This window comes from Manis javanica, chromosome 5 (assembly GCF_040802235.1).
Source record: "Manis javanica isolate MJ-LG chromosome 5, MJ_LKY, whole genome shotgun sequence".
NCBI lineage: Eukaryota > Metazoa > Chordata > Mammalia > Pholidota > Manidae > Manis > Manis javanica.
The window spans coordinates 114,543,796-114,556,673 of NC_133160.1; the positions used below are offsets into that span (position 1 = coordinate 114,543,796).

General features: G+C 33.8%; 1 protein-coding gene across 4 annotated transcripts in view; it reads right to left on the reverse strand.

The window, feature by feature from the left end:
* MTHFD2L (methylenetetrahydrofolate dehydrogenase (NADP+ dependent) 2 like) overlaps positions 1–12,878 on the reverse strand; it is a 139,240-nt gene that overhangs the window by 42,738 nt on the left and 83,624 nt on the right. The gene's annotated exons all lie outside the window — the stretch shown is intronic.

Here is a 12,878-nt window from a genome sequence, read left to right on the forward strand (position 1 = left end):
TAATTCTAGCATTTCACAACTGAGTGTATTTTTTTCTATTTATTTGCAGTTATTTTTATATTCAGTTATTTTTATTAGATTAAGGAAATTTCCACCTGTTCCTAGCTTGGAATGAGGTTTTTTTTAACTTGTTTCTTTGTTTGTTGTTTTATTAAATCACAAATAATAGGAGTTGACTAGTACTAATCACTTTTTCTGCATCTATTGATGTTGTAAGAAGTAGTAATATATTTAAAATTTTTTAAATTCTTGTATTCTTTTAACACAGTTGTTTTAAATTTACTAATATTCATAGGTAAGACTAAGCTAAAGGTTTTTTATTTGCCTGTCACCTCTGTCTCATTTTGATATCATGATTACCCAAAATTCATAAATTGAATTGGGTAATGCTTCTTTCCCCTTTCCATTCCCTTTTTTCCCCCCCTCTTCCTCTTCTTTTCTGCTCCTCTCATAAATCAATTTATATATGATACAATTATTTATTTTTTAAATAATTAATTTAAAATATCTAGTACTTATAACTTTTAAAATGAAGAACTCTGTTTACCACTTCAATTTATTTTGTATTTTATAGATAATCAGATTTTCTACTTCTTGGGCCAGTTTTGGTTATTTTCTACCCTAGGTTTTAAAATGTTACCAATGTATTAAATAAGATTCAATCTAGGTTTTAAAAGTTAATGATATAAATTTGTTTATAATTTTTTAAGTGTTCCACTTTCAAAGTTAGATACAATTAAATTTTTTCTGATGTTACTTTTTGCGCCTTTTTTTCTTTTTTTCCCCCAATTTCCTTCCTAATAACTACTTTACATATGCCCATGCAAATTTTTGTGTATTCTAATACAGATAATAAATTTACTGTATTAAAAACAAACTACATCAAAACATTTATCCCATTCATTGAAATATTGCAAAGTTCAACTACACAATTTCAAAATTAGGTATGTATATAGTTTTTGATATATCACATTTAATTTTTCCTATTTATTCTTAGATTCTTAAAGTTATATTTCCATAAATTAAGGTTTATAATAAATGCAAATAAGTGCAACCAAACCTGCAGTCTTGGTATTCTATTCAGTGAATACATAGACTTGACATTTCTAATTGATTTTAAATAAAATGCAAGCAAAACTTAGATTACCATAAAATTTCAACCCCACTCTAGTACATACTTTGAAAAAAGAAATATTTCAAGGTTCAAAATTTTTAGTATCAGTGATGAATAGCAAATATACGTATATATTTGTAAACATATGTGTGTACATACATAAAATTGTAAATTTTTACAACTTCTGCATCTGCTCCAACTGGTATGATATATCATTTGGAAGAAATTTTGAAGTCTGTGTGTACTACAATGAATCCCAAGTCATTTCTATCCTAGGATTTTCTTTCTAAGCAGCTTTATTAATATATAATTTCCCTATTCAAAATGTATAACTCAATGATTTTTAGTATATTCACAGAGTTGTTCATTCATCACCACAATCAATTTTTGACCAGTTTCATCACCCTCATATGAAACCTCTTACCCATTTGCTATCTTCCCCTAGTTCCAGTCAACCACTAATCTACTTTCTACCTCTACAGATTTGCCTATTCTGGGCATTTCATATAAATGGAATCATATTATATGTAGTGTTTTGTGGCTACTTTTAGTTAACATACTGTTTTCAAGATTCATTCATGTTTGCAGCATTAATGTAGTTCAGTACTTTTTAATTTTTTTCTGATCAAACATTCCTTTAATGGTTATACCACATTTTTGATTATCCATTCATCAGTTGATGGATATTTGGGTTATTTCCACTTTTAATTTGTTATGAATAATGTGCTATAAACATGTGTACTCATTTTTGTGGGAGTATATGTTCTCTCTTGGGTATGTACCTAGATGTGGAATTTCTGAGTCAGATGGTTACTCCATTTTAACATTTTGAAGAACTGCCAAATAATTTTCTGAAGAAGCTGCACCATTTTATATTTCCACCAGCAATGTGTGAAGGTTCCAATTTTCCTACATCTTTGAAACACTTGATCATATCTGCCATTTGATTACAGCCATTCTAGTGGGTGTGAAGTGGTATCTCATTTGGTTTTGGTTTGTGTTTCCCTAATGGCTAATAATGGTGAGTATCTTTGACTGTGTTTTCATTGACTATTTATATAACTTCTTGAAAGAATCTCTTTCATTTGCCCATGTTTTAATTAGGTTATTTTTCTTTTCATGGTTGATTTGCAAGAGTTCTTTTGTATATTCTGGATGCAAATACCTTATCAGATACTTGATATGCAAACATTTTCTCACATTCTTTGGGTTGTCTTTTAACTTTCTTAATGGTATCCTTTGAAATACGGAGTTGTAAAAAGATTTTATAAAGTTCAATTTATCTATTTCTTTCTTTTGTTTTTTGGTGTCATAGTTAAGAAGGCTTTTTGCCTAACACAAACTCACAAAGATTTACTACTATGTTTTCTTCAAAGAAGTTTATAACTTTAGCTCTTATATGTGGTTTATGATCGATCTTCAGTTAAATTTTGTGTATGGTACAAGGAAGTAATCCAACTTCATTGTTTTGTATATGTGGATATTTGGTTGTTCTAGACTATTAGTTGAAAAAGACAATGTTATTAAGTTGGCACTACTCTTCAAATGGTCTACAGATTCAGTGAAATTCCTGGCAAAATCCAAGAATACTTTTTTGCAGTAATTGGCAACCTTATCCTTAAAATCATATGGAAGTATATGACATAGGACCAATGAATATGGAACATCTTTCCTTTTATTTAGGTCTTTAATTTCCCTCAAAAATGTTGTTTTTGAATTTTTTCATCTTTGTGTTAAATTTATTTCTATTGTTTTCTCTTTGGAATTGTTTCCTTAAATTCATTTTTGGATTGTCCATTGTTAATTATAGAAACACAACTGATTTTTATCTATAGATCTTATATCCTGGAACACTGTTAAACTCACTTATTACTTTTAATGGATTCTTTAAGATTTTATATATACAAGATCATGTCGTCTGCAAATAGAGAGCTTTTTACTTCTTCTTTTCAAATTGGAATGCCTTTTATTACTTTTTCTTGCCATGGCTAGAACCTCCAGTATAATACTGCATAAAAATGGTAAGAATGGACATCCTAGTCTTGTTCTTGATCTTGGGGAAAAACATCCAGTCTTTCATCAATAAATATGATTTTAGCCATAGGCTTTTCAAAGGTGCTTATGATCAAACTGAGAAAGTTCCCTCTACTCCTAGTTTACTGAGTGTTTTCATCTTGGAGAACGTTGCATTTTGCTGAATGCTTCTTTTATGTTCAATGATATCATGTAGCTTTTGTCCTGTATTCTATTGATGTGCCATATTGCATTAATTGATTTTGTATGTTAAAGCAACCCTATATTTCTCGTATAAATCCCACTTGGTCATGGTATATTATCCTTTTTACTTGTAGTTGGATTCAGCTTGAGTGTTTCATTGAGGATTTTTGGATCTGCGTTTATAAGAGATATTGGCCTGTAGTTTTTTTTTTTCCTTGTGATATCTCTGTTTTGGTATCAGAGTAATATTGGCTTTTAGAATGAGTAGGGAAATATCCCCATCTATCCTATGTTTAGGAAACTTTCTGAGTAAGTGGCATTAATTTGTCTTTAAATATTTGGTAGAATTGATTAGTAACATCATTTGTGCTTGGATTTAAATTACTTATTCAATCTTTTTACTTGTTAAAATTCTACTCAGATGTTCTATTTCTTGTTCTGTCCATTTTGGTAGATTGCGTGTTTCTAGGTAGTTGTCTACTACAGTTTTTCACAGTATTCCCTTATAACTCTTTTTATTTCTTTAAGATCAGTAGCTAGAGCCTCTCATTTCTGATTTAGTAATGTGATGCATCCTTCTTTTTTCTTGGTCTACCTAGGTAAAGTTTTGTCAATTTTGTTTATCTTTTCAAAAAGCCAATTTTTGGTGTGTTTACAGTCTTTATTGTTTTTCTATTCTCTATTTTTCACTTATGATGCAATCTTTGTTACTTCCTCACTTCTGCTTCCTTGGCATATAGCTCTTCTGTTTCTAGTGCTTCAAGTTGGAAGATTAGGTTGCTAATTTCATACCTTTCTTCCTTTTTTAAAATACAGATATAAACAGCTATAAATTTCTAAGCCTTACCTAAGCTGCATTTCATGAGTGTTTTATGTTTTCATTTTCTTTCAGCTTAAGTTATTTGTTAATTTTCCTTGTGATTTATTTTTGACCCATTCATAGGAGTGTGTTGCTCAACTGCTACACATTTGTGAATTTCCCAAATTTCTTTGTTATTCCTTTCTAATTGTACTCTGATTGTGGTTGGAGAATATACTTTGTATGACCTCAATCCTTTAAAATTTATTGAGGCTTGTTCTATGGCCTAACATACAGTTTATCCTGGAGAATTTTCCATGAGTGCTTGAGAAGAATATATTCTGTTGTTGTGTGGAGTATTCTAGAGATATCTAGTAAATCTAGTTAGGAAGTGCTACTCAAGATTCCTATTTTCTTTTTCACCTACAGCCTAGTTCTTCTATCCATACTGAATGTGGGGTATTAAAATCTCTAGCATTATTCTTGAATTGTCTATTTCTTTTTGTGTGTATGTGTTTTTTTCTTTTGTTTTCCTTTGGATAAACTTGACATACAATATTATATTGTTTGGAAATATACAAGATAATGACTCAATAATTATACATATTACTAGAGGCTTGCCACAGTAAGTGTAGTTACCCCATTACCATACCAACATATTATGATATTATTGGTTATATTCTATATGTTGTACTTCCATTTCTATCACTAACTTATTTTACAATTTGCAGTTGGTACCTCTGTATCCCTTTCACCTATTTCACTCATCCTCCACCACCCTCCCTATGGGAACCAGCAGTCTGTTGTCAATATTTATGGGTCTATTTCTTTTTTGTTTGCTTGTTTGTTTTGTTTTTTAGATTCCACATATAAGTGAAATCATATTGTATTTGTCTTTTTCTCCTGACATTTCACTTAGCATGATATACTCTAGGTCCATCCATGTTGTTACAAATAGTAAAGATTTCCTTCTTTTTTATGCCTGAATAATATTCCATTGTATGTATGTTCCACATCTTCTTTATCTATTCATCTATTGACAGGCATTTGGGTTGCTTCCATATCTTGGCTATTGCAAATAATGCTTCAGTGAACATAAGTGCGCATATATATTTTCAAATTAGTGAGTTTGTTTTCTTCAGGCAAATTCCCAGAAGTGGAATTGCTGGGCCATATGGTGTTCCATTTTTAGTTTTTTGAGTAATCTCCATATTGTTTTCCACAGTGGCTGGACCAATTTACATTCCCACCAACAGTATAGGAGGGTTCCCTTTTCTCCACATCCTTCCTTGTGAACACTTGTTATTTCTTGTCTTTTGGAGAGTGTCCATTCTCACTGGTGTGAGATGATACTTCATTGTGGTTGATTTGCATTTCCCTGATGATTAGTGATGTTGAGCATCTTTTCATATGTCTGCTGACCATCTGCATGTCTTTGGGAAAATGTCTACTTAATTGTCTGTTTCTCACTACAATTCCATCTGTTTTTGCTTACTGCATTTTGAGGATCTGTTTTTAGGGACAAAATCTGATTCAATTAGATTCAAGCTTCTTTATAGGGGTAATCTTTGAGGCCAGTCTTTTATTCCAACCCAAAAGGTATTTTCTTAGCTTTATCTTTCCTTGTTTTTCACTGTTAAATATATAGTTGATCTGCGATTTAGGTTGTCACTCTCAAGGAATACTTGCCTCCTCATAATATTCTATCACCAAAATTTCCATTGGATTTGACAGTGCCTTTAGGCTTGAACTTCCCTAGATTATTCAAATGGAGTAATTTCCCTGAGGAATAGCTATGCCACTCTCTAGTCTTGCAGTCTTCTTGTCTCCTAGGCAAAAACTCTGCACCACTTCTCTGGCTGTGAAGGTGGGTATAGGTGGGTATAGCTCTTGCTGTCAGAATGACACTCCTGCTTAATAATCTGGTATTTAAGGGCAGGAGTGGTGATAGATCCTGGTCTTCACACTTTGTCTTTTCTGTCAGGAAGCCGCTACCCTATAAGTGATATGGAATGAGGGTAAATTAGTCCCAATATTTTGACTTGGAGTAGAGCTTCCACTCTATGAATGGTAGCTGAGTGGAGGAAGGGAGCTCCAGACTTCTCAGCTACTCTTGTTTGAAACACAACTTCTACAACAGTGAGCTGAGGGAAATGAGAAATGCTGGCAACCTGCCCTTCCTGGGAAGATACTAGACTGGGATCTAAGTGGAAAGGGAGCCCTGTGTTCTTGTATACACCTGACAGAATAGAAATTTTGTAATGCTAAGCTGGAGGAGAGGTGAGAAGTAGTGGGTCATGGCTCAAATGTGACAGACTTGCACTTTTCTTAGAGAGATTTATTCATTTTCTTGAACATTTCTCCATTTGTTATATGCTTCTTAAGAATTTTCAGAGATTTAAAATTTAAGATTTTAAAAACATTTTCAGCCTATAAAGTTACTTAACTGGGGAGAAGGTCTATGGAGCTTCTCATGCCACCATTCCAGAAGTGTCTCCCTGAACACAAGATTTTAGGATATTATTCTGCACTGATATTTATCCTCATATTATCACTACAAAAACTAATTATTTCATCTTCAATGATGACATCTTAAGCCAAATTTACTATAATATCCATAATAATGTCAGATGTTTCATATTTTATGGAATGAAATTCTAAAAACCTTACATTGATTTGATAAATTACATGAAAAACTCAAGCTGTTATTAAAATTAACATTTTCTAGTTGTTTATCTCTGTGTTCATTTTATTATTCTAGTGGGTTTATTTTTTTGCTATATTCATTGCCATCCAGTCTACTTATAAAGTTTTATTTATTTTATAAAAAATAAAATATTTTTATTATTTATAGTTTTATTTCAACAACTATATTTTTCACTTCCAATGTTTCTAATTAATTATTTTGCATAATTATTTGTTCTTATTGAAGAACCCATATTCTTGTTTTCAAGCTTTCATTCTTCTCTCATGGCTATAATCCCTTCTTTATCTTGCTAATGGCATAAAAAATACTTAAAAGTCCATTTTGGTTGTACTCAAATGCCTGTTTTCCTCCTCACTGTCAGTTTTTCTGTTTACCAAGTTTGTTGTTTGTCCTTCCTTGTCTTTGTTAAGTGCGTGTATAGTCATTTTCCACAGCATATCTCCTAGCACATCCAGGCCTCCTACAATACACTGGATGACCTCAGCATAGGCTCCGCTGGCAGTCTGGCTCCAGAACAGCCCTGGCACTCAGGGATGCACTCTTCACAGATCCTTTTTGAAACTTACTCCTGCCAAGGCTCCGCTCCAGATTCCCATAACTGCACAAGCTGTACTGCAGGAACCCCAAGCTATATGGCAGGAGGGACTGCTCTTCTAAGCTCATTTGAGACAGTAGAACACAAGAGGCACTTTTCCTAGCACCCAGTTTCACACAATCTGTGCAGATGTAGCCCTGAGCTATGTATACAACTTGTGTGGGCATAAAGATGCCAGCGCCTTTTTTCAAGCATTCACCTATGTCCCAACCTTCTCCTGCCTGGGACTGACTTCACAGCTTCAGAATGTCCTGAACCTTATTTGTTCCTTATTGCTTTTTTCTTTTAGAGGAATTCTTGTTTTTTAGAACTTCTATGTTTATTAACTTTAAAAATATTTTTGCTTTAATATCTGAGTTTGGAACAGATAGGATGAAGCATATTTCAGTATGTGCTAAATTCAATATTATTGACCAGAAGATCTTACAAATAATTTCTGAACATAGAATATTCTATGTTATCAACAAATAATGCATACAGCATATATTACATATCTATCATAAGATGCAGAAATATCATTTCCCCACATATGGAGAAAAATCATACATAATGAGGTAGTAGGTTTTAAAGTCTATGAAAATTGATCTTGAAAGTACCATGTTGGAGAACAACCTACTGATTCTCTGTAAATCCAACATGGCTAGTTTTCCCGTTGGTACTTGATCAGATCAATTTCTCTGGTTGACACCATTGGTGGCAGCTAGCTTAGGTTTAGAGGCTATGCTGAATAAAAAATAAATAGCATGTGTCATCTCCAGACTCATGCAATGCTGCACAGTACTTGACTTCTAGGAGATGTAGGAACTGTGACTATCTGAAGACTGAACGTTTCTATCTCATGTTCTCTCTTGGGCATAATGTAATTAAGTAGAAGGTCAAGTAACACAGCCTATATTATTTAAAATATTTCTCACTCCTAGTTTTCACTTCTCCTGTTGCTTTAGAAATTTATCTAGGTTAAGTGCAATACCATGCAACTCACCTTGCCACGTGTTTTGATATTTTAATGATTTCTGGTGCTTTTCAAAGGAACTATTTCAGCATTTACTATGGGATGGAAATGGGCCATGGTTTCAACCATTAGGCAGATAGCATGAATTGTGATAATTAAGCAGCTTAAGAACTTAAGCACTCTTCCCAAATGTCTGACTTATACTCACTCAAGAAAATGCTTTCTCACAGAGCAGCACCCAAATCACTAACCAGTGCAAATCAAAGCCAAGCAACACAAATCAACAACAAAAAAAACCCACAGCAAACTCTAAACAGCAAGTGCATTGGACTAAAAGTCAGGAATTCTTAGTTCTAGAACTGTGCATACAACAGCTAGGAGTGTGACCCAAGATAAATCATGCAACTGTCTGGATACCATATTTAAAATAAAAGTTGTGGATATCTAACTCCTAAGAGAATTTCAAATATAAATATCTCACAGAATATTCACTCATGAACTTGTGTTAACATACATTTATCCATCTAGCCAATCATCCATTTAACAAGCACTTACTGATGGCTTACTATGCATTATACAATATTTAAAAACTTGTTATTGGTTAATATCACTATCAATATAAAGAAAAAAGATATTAAGTATTGGGAAGCTGACAAGCTCACAGTACGGACAGTGTTTTTGTGAAATTCTAAGTGTGCTTAAAATCAAACTATAGCCTACCTGAGAGTTTTTATTCACATCTACCACTACTTGCCTGCATGCCTTTTGTACCACTACCTGCCTTTGCTTTGGTATCTTCCTTTCCACTGACAAAACTAGACTGTAGGGCACTCTGACATTTTTTCAAAGCCGATAGGCAGAGCTGTCTCTACTATCAAGCAAAGACCTCTCCACACCATCCATCTTTCTGGTCTGAAGATCATACCACTTCCCATGAGAAAGTGTGCTGATGAATGTAATAAATGATCTCACTCTTCACTTGAGACCCCTCCCCTTAAAACAGGGAGGGAGTGGGCTTAAACATATAATAATCACGGAACAGTAGTTGGAACAAATAGTAAAAAGAGGATTGCTCTGTCACATCTATCAACAAACTGAATGGTATTATTTCTAACTGTGGTCGTCCACAAAGCATAGAGACAATATTTTATTAAACAATGTTTGAGGCCAAATGTCACAGAGTCCACTGCCATAGATGAGCTTAGTGTGTGAACCCAAGTCAGAAAAAAAATGGGCACTTTGAGAGAAAGAGAAAAGCTCTGTTCTCTCACAGATTTAATGGGTGGCTCTGTTACCTTGCCTTATGTTTTGTTTTGGGAGAACTACTGGTTGCTTATAACACACTTTGAAATGCAAAGACCAAACAAAAAGAAAAGGGCAACACATTCATGTTCATCTGGGAACACTAAAAATATGCAGAGCATGGAACTCTGAAGAGGCCTGAGATGAAAGCAGAGAAATCAAGGGAATAACTTTTTGAGATTAAAAAAAAAGTTTATTAAAAACAAACAAGACAAAGTGATAAAACTAAATACCAAGAAAGGCTAATGTCTGCTTTAAAAAATCCACAAAAGTGGATTTGAGAAAGCTTCAAGATTTAATGTAGAGTTCTTGTGAAACCATAACAACCCCTTCCCAGGAAGCTCAACAGGTGGGTAATGGGACATTAGGCTGACACTGGAAGTACCAGCATAACCCACAGAGCCCTGGTCCCCAGGGAACTTGAATGCACTGTGTGGAAGATGACTGCTAAAACTGAAAAGCTCTACAACAAAATATGCCAGATCTACACAACGTGCCGTTAAAACTGGTAAAAGGAAAGAAAACCATGAAGGTTTTTTTTGCCTATTATTAATAAATCCTTGAAAAGCATAGGCCAGCCAAATAGCCACTTACTCTGGGAGGCCTTCTGTAGTCACATTGACCCTGATACTAGACCAAGTCCCTTCTATACACATCGATAGCCCCTGCACTCTTGCACAATTTTCAAATTTTGCCATTACATTTGTGTTATTATTTAATGTCCTATTTGAGTATAGTATAAACTCAACAAGGGCAGAAAATATTAAGTTTGGTTGTATGCTCAGCACTTAACATCGTGCTGGGCATTACTAGGTGCTCAATAAATGTGTTGAGTAAATGAATGGAGGGAGACTGTAGCTTTAGACTAGCTTGATATGCCAGTACTGGGAAAGCGGCACATTCATGTGATTAGGAGAAAGACAAAAGGAAAAAAGGCCCAGAGGAAAACAGGAAAGTCAACCAAGGGTCTTGTCCTGTATATTTTATGGTGAAAAGGAGTTAATTTAAAGAAAGCAATGGGATACAATTCAGTAAGACATCTTGAGATTCTTGGTAGTAAGGAGGAAAGAGCCTCCAAGAGGAGACAGAACATTATTTGAGTAGTTGCTGTCATTTGTGCAGTGTAATTTAATTGGCTCGGCTGTCGCTGCAGGGTTGTAGAGAAGGAAAAAGGTGAAACAGCTCCAAGTGTCTCTGCAGGTCTTGGGAGTGTCTTACCTGGCAGCAGTGGTAAGGACTGGCAGGGGGGAAAAGAGAAGTGAGCAGAAATGCCAGGAGTTCCTAATTACAAATTCCAGCGGGAAATGTGGATGTAAACCAGTAATTCTGCACCATGTGACATCACAGGGCAAAGTGCAGTTTGAGAAATTCTTCATGTGGGAAATTGGAATGATATGGATAGCTCTACAGTAGGAACTAGTAGTTACCCAGGAGGGTAATCAAGTATGCCACTGGGTCTGCACAAGCATGCAACCCTAGTCACTGGAAAGGACTTGGGCTTTGGAAGCAAACAGATCTCACCTTGACAATTATAAATTGTGTGATCTTACATTAATGGTAGGATTATATTCCACATTTATAAAAATAAACATAATAACACTTCCCATTCCTTGGCCTAGGTTTGCTGTAAAAATAAAATTAAGTAGATGAAAGCACAGAGTATAGTATAGTGCTTGGCACACAGTAACATTCAAAGAGTGACAATTGCCTTTGGCTTCATAGTTTTCTAATTGAAATCTCAAACACAATATGAATATTCAATTTATTTTGTGAATATCCCCCAGTTATTTCCTTAAGCTAAAACACAAATATGACTTAAAGGACCACATATAGATCAACTAAAACTGCCCTGATTTTACCTCTTTTAGCCACTGTTGTGTGACTATGATGTCTAGCTGATTTGAGGAGACCAATGACATGATTAGTGAGTCATTATTTTTGTCTATTTGGTGATGGGGCTGTTATTTCATTTACATAATTATTCTAGGATTAGTGGTATATCAAGAATTTCCACTTAGAGCCCACAGGCCACAATCCCTAATGAGCACATTTCATGGTGAAAAAAACATTTAATGAATATGCAAGAATAAACAACAAGTAAAAACAAGATTTTGATTTGACTTATATGCTAATTTCTTGGCCATCAAAATCATATTAAAAAATGTACTAGGAACTTAAGTTCTTCCAGCTGGAGTACATATTTTGCTGGAAACAAATATGGGTCTATGACAAAAAGGAATGGAGATGAGGCATAATTTTTGCTCCTTTCAATAGATTGTTATTTCCTAAAGGACATCAGCATCACTCTGTGAGAATGTATTCATCACAGCCACACATTTTGAAAGCAATACATATGGTAGGTTGTATTTTCTAAGAGCAAAAGTGGAATAAAGATGTATTAATACTCTACTCAAATATGGAAAATGCCAACTTTTTTTTTGCTAATGAACATATGAATGTAAAATGTTACTTACTGGCAGAGAATTATAGAATTGTTGTCACATCTGCAAGCTTTGCAAATTTAAACACATGCTTGTTTTTTGTCTTCCTTAAATATGTCCCTTTGGTTCTATTAAAAAGTATTACTAATAAAATATGAAAAGTGTGAATAAGACAACTACAAATTCTTGAGAAAGTAATGCATGTCAGATGCATCCTCTTTCAATTATTTTAACACTTGCACTTAAGATAAAGCAAATAAACTAGGAAAATAAAAGCACATCTCATTTGCCAAAATCATGGCGGCAACAGCCAAATTCAGAATGTAGAAATCAAGATCAGGGGCTTTAGTATAAGATGTGGTTCCAGCCCTGTTCCAGCCACTTCATTATATGACCATGGGTGAATCAGTTCTATTTAAGCCTCAACTTTTTGCATCTATAACAGGAGGATAGTAGTCTTGCTGTCCTCATAAGGGTGTCATGAAGCCTTAAATAAGACTATGTTTCAGAAATGCTCAATAAATATTAGTCATTATTATAATAAACATTATGAACACTGATATTTAAATAAATAAAATGAGGAAAAGCCCATACTTAAACCTTCTATTGAAAGATTATTTTAAAATCTATTTGATAACAATGACAGCATTTAAAAAATAATTTCCCATGATACTCAGAATATGAGAATGTGTGAATTATTTAATCTTGTAGAAAAATATTTTTAATGACCTGAAACATGCCTTCTTAGAAG